Below are 7,391 nucleotides of genomic sequence, written 5' to 3'. Positions count from 1 at the left end.
TCTTTACAACGACATCATCCACATATGCGTGAACGTTTCGGCCGATTTGATCCTGCAAGCATTTTTGCATGCACCTTTGGTAGGTGGCGCCTGCATTTTTCAAGCCGAACGGCATAGTCGTGTAGCAATAAGCCCCGTACGGGGTAATGAACGAAGTCTTTATTTGATCAGCCGGATTCAAAGGAATCTGGTGGTAGCCTGAATAGGCGTCTAAGAAAGACAACAGTTCACGGCCCGGCAATCGAGTCTATGACTTGATCTATGCGCGGCAGGGAAGGGATCCTTTGGGCACGCCTTGTTCAGGCTGGTGTAGTCGATACACATGCGCCAGGAGCCGTTCTTCTTCGTAACCAGGACCGGGTTTGCCAACCAGTCCGGGTGCGGTACTTTCCATGATGAAGCCGGCAGCTAGGAGCCGGCGATTTCTTCACCGATGGCCTTCCTTCGTTTCTTCGGCGAAGCGCCTGAGAGGCTGCTTCACCGGCTTGGCCTCAGGCCGGACGTGGAGGTGGTGCTCAGCCAACTCCCTCGGCACACCCGGCATGTCTCTTGGAGTCCACGCGAAGATGTCCCGATTCTCACGGAGGAAGCTGGTGAGCTCGCTTTCCTATTTCTTGTTCAAGCCGGCACCGATGGTGACGAACTTGAGCCGGCTGCGCCGGTCCAAAGCAGGATCTTCTTGGTGTTGCTCGGCCGGCCGGAAGTGAGTCGTCCCAGCTGGCTGCCGCAGCCGGCATGTCCGTCCGCGCGGCTTTGGCGAGGGCGACGGCGTCGTGGATGAGCTGCTTCTCGGTGGCGATGACCAGCGTGCGGGCCATCTTGGAGCTCGCATGGCGCAGTCCATGGAGCGGCGATAGTCGCCGGCTACGGTAATGACCCCCTTGGGGCCAGGCAGCTTCATCTTCAGTACCCGTAGTGGGGCACCGCCATGAACTTGGTCGTGGCCGGCCTGCCCAGGAGCGCGTGGTAGGGACTCACGAGGTCCACCACCTCGAACTCGATTCTCTCGGTGCGGAAGTGGTCCGGCTTCCCGAACATCACCTCCTCCGTGATCCGGCCGATCGGCCGGCAGCAATGGCCCGGCACGATGCCATGGAAGACGGTGGGGTGGGGCGCAACTCGGCCTCCCGGATGCCCAGCTTGCGGGCGGTGTCGCGGTAGAGGATGTTGATGCCGCTGCCGCCGTCGATGAGGACGCGCGAGAAACGCACGCTGCGCCGGGTTGTGCCGATGGGGGGGTCGAGGACCATGGCGTAGCTGCCCGGCTTCGGCAGGACAGCCGGTGTGTCGCGGCGATCAAAAGTGATGGCCTGCTCGACCGCCTTAGGTACCGGGGGACCGGCGGTATGACCGCGTTGACCTCGAGGGAGCGGCGCTCTTGGCTCGTCCCGTCCTCGGGCTCGGAGGTGAAGATGATGTAGGTGGCGTCTTCGGCCAGATACCGGCCGGCATGGTGCACTTGGTTAGCCTCGTGGTGCTCGAGGTTGACGTTCTCTGCGCCGGCTTGGCCACCCCGGCCCGCCGGCTGGTGGAGGCGGGGGGAGGCGGAGGGGTTCACCGCTTGTCGCCGCTTCGTGGAAGTGGCGCCGCGGGTGGTGTGGTTGGAGGGGTTCTTGCCGCCGTGGTACTTGCACGGCGAGTCGAGCATGTGCTCGAAGGTGTACTTCGGCTTCGACCGCCGGTCTTGCTTCGGCGGCGGCTTCCGCCGCCGCGTTGTTCCGCCACGGCGGCCACGTGGGCGGAGCCGCACCGGCGGTCCGGCTGGTCGTTGTGACGCTTGCCGCGGTAGTTGTCCCGCCGGCTGCCGTGCGAGGCGCCCTCGGCCGGCTTGTTGTTGTCCCGTCTTGCCGGGGCCGGTGTAACATCAGCCGGCGCCTTGCCGGCTTCCTCTCACAATACAGACTTGTCTGCGATGACCATCAAGGCGGCCATCGTCTTGGGCTCGGCCGCGGCGCAGCTTGTGCCACGGCATGGTGTTGGGTCGGCATCCTCCCATGAAGAAGCCGATGGCTTGCATCTCGTGCACGCCCTCGCAAGAGTTGCGCATCTCGCACCAGCGCGTGGGTACGCGCGATCCGTCTCGTCCGGCCCCGCTTGCACATCTCAAGCTGTTGAGGGCGCCCCGGCCGGCGACACGGGCCGGTGACGGTGCTGCGGAAGGCGTCATCGAAGTCCAGCCAGCCGTGTCTGCGGCCGGCGGGCAGGGGGGGGCGCCACGTGCGGGCGGAGCCGCGGAGCATGAGGGGGGAGTAGCGCACGGCCCAGCGCTTGTTGCCCTTGGCGATGCCGACCGCCGTGGAGTAGTCCAAGAGCCAATCCTCCGGCTTGGTGGTGCCGTCGTACTTGGGGGTGTCGCGCGGGAGCCGGAAACCCTCGACCATGGGCTCGTTGAGGATCCGCGGCCCGAAGCACTTTGGGCCGGCTGGCCCCTCTTCTTCGCGATGCGGGATTGAACCAGCCGGCCGAGGCGGTCTCGGCGTCGCCGGGCTCGATGCGCGGGCCCAGCCGGGAGTGTGCCGGCTGGCGCGCGCCGCTTGCTTCGGAGCCGGCCGGTGATGACGGCGGGGCCCGGAGTCTTGCTCCTGGTTCCGGCCGGAGGGGCCGGCCGTGGCTGCGGCCGCTCGGCTGGTGGCTTGGCCGGCCCGAGCCGTGCGTGGCCCGGAGTCATGGCGCCGGCCCGGCGCCGGGGAGGAGGACTCGGCCGTGTCCCTGGCGCCTTCTCGTCGTTGCCTGCAGCCCCACGAGCGTGAGAAGCTCTGGGGGCATCGACATACCCGGGGTCGGCGATCCGCCTCGTTGGCTGCGTTGAGCAGCTCGCCACCCGCCCGGTCCGGCGGCGTAACTCTTCGCCCGAAGGCGGTTCAGCTCTTCCGCGGCGGCTTCGCCGCGCGCATGTTCTTGTCGGGGGTGTTGTAGACGGGGAGCTCCGCGGACGGAGCCGGCGAAGGAGCGCCGTCGCGGGCGATCTCGCCGCCGAGGTCGCGGCCCTCGCGGCGGATGTGGCCGGCTCGGCTTGGCTCGTCGCCGCCCGGAGTGAGGCCGTGGGCGCGGTTGTACTCGCGCCGGGTGATCTCCATCCGGCGCTTAGCAGCAGCCGCTCTTCGGTTTGCTTGAGGAGGAGCTGGCGGTGCGCCTCCAAGTCCGCCTCGATGGCGGTGGGGTCTGCGCCAGGCGTGAGCGGGGTGCTCAGCTTTGCCCGGACTGTATCCAGCCGGGACGGCGGTGGCGGCGCTTTTGGGCCCGAGCCGGAGGCGTTGGGGTCGATGTTGCGCTCCAGCTTCGGGCCGCGCGCATGCGCGGGTTCTTGGTGGGGAGCTCGCCGCCGCCCATCATGACTTGCACGACGGCGGGGCTGGCGGCAGCGCCGCTGCCGGCTCGCGGAGGAGGGCTAGCGCAGCGCAGCACCGCCGCGGGTAGCGCGGGCGGTGCGACGGTGGCGACGCAGACGTCGAAGCCGCCGAAGGAGATGACGCTGCCGCCGGCTGGGAAAGGCCGGTCAGCGAAGCAGCGCGTTGTCGCCGACGCAGCCGAGGGAGCCGAATCTCCGGATCAAGCCCGAAGCGACTCGCTCGCCGGTGGTGGTGGTGAGGCCCGTCCGGATGGAGACACCGGCCGAGGATGCCGAAGGCCCCACGGTGGGCGCCAAATGTCGTGGTATCGTCACGGCATATGCCATAGGGTGGCTAATCGAAGTGGTTCCCGAGAGATCTCACGGCGGTATCCGGATGCGGGTATGGGCACGAGCGACACGGCGACGCACCTGTGTTCGAGGCCCTCCGATGGAGGTAAAACCTCTACTCCCGCTATGAGTGTATATGATGATCACACAAGTACAATGGTGCTCCTAGAACCGTGTCCGGCTGCTCCCGAGAGGCTAAGGAAGACTATGGTCTCTCTCACAGGCAGCTACGTAGGTGGGTGAAAGTAATCAAATGATCGATCCCCGCACGAGAGGGGGTAGTGCGGCTTATATAGGCACCGGCACTTTACATATAAGACCCTATAGTTTTATCGGCCGGCCGGGCCGGCTCCGGCTTCCGCTCCTTCCCGAGGCGGTGACGTCGGGAGTGGTTGAGGCATCGTGGCCTGTCCCATCCGGCTGCCACGGTCAGCGGTATGGAGGAGGTGTCCCCTGTCGCCGTCAGCCACCGTAGCTCGTACGGATCGACTTAAGCCCTGACGGACTTTCCGGAGCGAGGAACTATTGCTCCAAAGTTCCCCGCGTTTCACCGAATAAGGAGTCAGACTGAACTTTTGGAACCCGGATCACCTACCCGGTTCCTTCCAAAGTGCAAGACTCGCCAGCCTCGAGTCGGTCCGAGGTACAAACCCCAGTCGGATATGGCTTGTAGAAGCCGGCCCAGCCACAGCATTGGTGGCCGTAGCCAGGCCGACTAGGACCTAGAGCCAGCCGGCTTCCAGACCAGCCGGCCACGGCGCCAGCCGGCTGCTCCTCAGCCGGCCTTTGCCGCGAGCCGGCCAGTGGCCAGCCGGCTGCTCCGCGTCCATTGCCCTATCCGGGGTCTTCCCCCCGACAGCCCAGGAATCCCGGCAGCTATCCTTTGATGAGTTGGACCTAGTGGCACGTCTCAAGAAGCGGGTGGTCGCCCTCGCGGTTGTTGAGAGATCACGTAAGAAGCAATGTGCTAGGATCGCCAATATCAAGGAAGGGGATGCAAACACCAAATTCTTTCATATGAGGGTAAACGCGAGGCGGCGGAAAAATCACATCTATAGACTTAAGCACAACCTTGGGTGGGTGACCGACCATGAGGCTAAGGAAGAGATTGTTTTCAATCATTTTAGCTCGGCCATTGGGCGTGGGCCGGCTCGCACACGCGATTTCAATTGGGAGGGCTTGCATTTCGACGACTTGGATTTGGAACATCTAGGGGACCCCTTCACCGAGGAGGAGGTGCACAACGCTATCAACCAAATGCCGGGGGATAAGGCGCCGGGCCCGGATGGGTTCACCGGGGCTTTCTTCAAGAGGTGTTGGGGCCTTATCAAAGCCGACATCATGAAAGTAGTTCACCTCTTTGAGACCCTTCATACGGAAAATTTCCATTGGCTCAACTCCGCAAACATCGTTTTGCTTCCAAAAAAGGAGGGGGCGGAGGAGGTCACCGACTACCGGCCCATTAGTTTGATCCATGCCATTGCGAAGATCATCTCTAAGATGATTGCCATTAGGCTTGGGCCGATTATGAATGAGCTTGTTTCAAATTCCCAAAGCGCCTTCATCAAGAGAAGAAGCATCCACGACAACTTCCTCTATGTAAAGAACTTGGCTACTAGGCTGCACCGCAACAAGACTCCGACACTTCTCTTCAAACTTGATATCCGCAAAGCCTTCGACTCCGTTCGTTGGGAATACATTATTGAACTTCTGCAAAAAAGGGGCTTCCCAAATAGATTCCGTAATTGGATCGTCGCGCTACTGGTTACAGCGACCTCAAGGGTGCTTTTGAATGGGGTGGCCGGTGTGCCTATTCTCCATGGGAGGGGTTTGCTCCAAGGGGACCCCCTCTCGCCACTCCTTTTTGTCCTCGCCATCGATCCTCTATCCCAGATCTTGGAGTTGGCATCTACGCACGGCCTCTTGCACAAGATACAAGGGCGGGGTAATGTGCTTCGGACATCTCTTTTTGCGGATGACGCGGCAGTTTTTGTGGCCCCCTACAAGGAGGATATTCAGAATTTGGAGGCAATTCTCTACAGTTTTGGGGAGGTGACCGGTCTATGTACAAATTTTCAAAAGAGTTGTGTGGTTCCCATCCGTTGCGGCGCTTTGAACCTCGAAGACATTCTTGAAGGCGTCCCGGCTGCTCGCGCGTCCTTTCCCCTTAGATACCTTGGACTGCCTCTTTCGGTTCGATGCCTCAAAAGGGCGGACTTCCTCCACCTTGAGGATAAGTGCGCCGGAAATTTGCCAACTTGGAATGGGAAGCTTGTCACCACAGCCGGCCGTGCCGCCTTGGTGAAGTCGGTCATCGCCTCTCAAGCCATTTACCATCTCACTCCCCTTGCATTACCGCTGGGCACTATCAAGTTCATCAGCAAGATTGAAAGGGCTTTCCGTTGGTCCGGCAAGGAATCCACTACCGGCGCGAAATGTAAAGTCAATTGGGACACGGTGTGCCGTCCCAAGAAGTTGGCGGTCTTGGAATCCTACACTTGGGAAAGTTCGCGACGGCACTTCGACTTCGTTGGCCTTGGCTTCAATGGAAAGACCCGAATAGGATTTGGGCGGGATCCGGCAACCCTTGCACCAAAGAGGATATGGAATTTTTTTATGCCGCAACCGAGATCACCATTGGGAATGGAAATAAAACCCCATTTTGGCACGCTCCTTGGCTCGGGGGGAGGAGGCCTATAGACATTGCACCCCTAATCTTCGACATATCCAAGCGCAAAAATTGGGTGGTGGCCAAAGCTTTGCATGAAAATTCTTGGGTGGCCAAAATTGACCTTGAGAAGAACTTCACTATTGAACACTTCAACCAATTCCTTGAGCTTTGGACACATTTGTCCACCATCCACCTCAACGAGCTTGTAGAAGATGACATCTCTTGGAGGCTTACCTCCAACGGCCAATACTCCGCTAAATCGGCTTATGAAGTGCAATTCTTAGGATTGATCAAGTCTCCTATGTACGACACGGTGTGGAAGGCTTGGGCGCCTCCCAAAACGAAGTTTTTTGCATTGCTCGTCACGCAAAATAGAGTTTGGACGGCCGATCGGTTAGCCAAGCGCGGTTGGCCCAATTGTGGCCTTTGCCCTCTTTGCAAACAATGTGTGGAATCTGTCAATCATCTCTTTATACATTGCCGTTTCACCAAGCGGCTTTGGGCCCTTGTTGTGAACTGGCTTGGAATCAGCGGAGTTGATACCTCCCTTTGGGCCGGGTTAAGCATGAAGGAATGGTGGAATGGGATGGCGGCCAGAGGTGCTCCAAACCGCAAGGCAATGTCAACTCTCACCTTACTCATAACTTGGGAGATTTGGTGCGAGCGGAACGCGAGGGTTTTCCGTAACAAACAAGCTCCCGCTCAAGTTGTTTTTGAGAAGATTAGGAGAGAGGCTAAACTTTGGGTGTTAGCGGGTGCAAAACGCTTGGGGGATTTGATGCCGGGAGAGTAATTCTTGTATTTTGAACCTTGTAACTTGTTTGTAAACTTGCTAAACTTCTCCTTAATTAATAGATTGGGGCAAAGCTTTTGCCCCCGTTTCAAAAAAAAAAAAAAAATTCTTGCTCTCTTCAACACCAATATTTGAGTCATGCCTGGCTGTATTGGCTGACTCTATTTCAGAGTGGCTATCTTCAGGTGCTATGTCAGGTCATTAGTCTTTACATGTGCATTATTTTCTGATTTTGGTTCCTACCTATC

This window comes from Lolium perenne, chromosome 6, assembly GCF_019359855.2.
Source record: "Lolium perenne isolate Kyuss_39 chromosome 6, Kyuss_2.0, whole genome shotgun sequence".
NCBI lineage: Eukaryota > Viridiplantae > Streptophyta > Magnoliopsida > Poales > Poaceae > Lolium > Lolium perenne.
The sequence above is the reverse complement of the archived record's forward strand: the minus strand, read 5'-3'. Positions refer to the sequence as shown.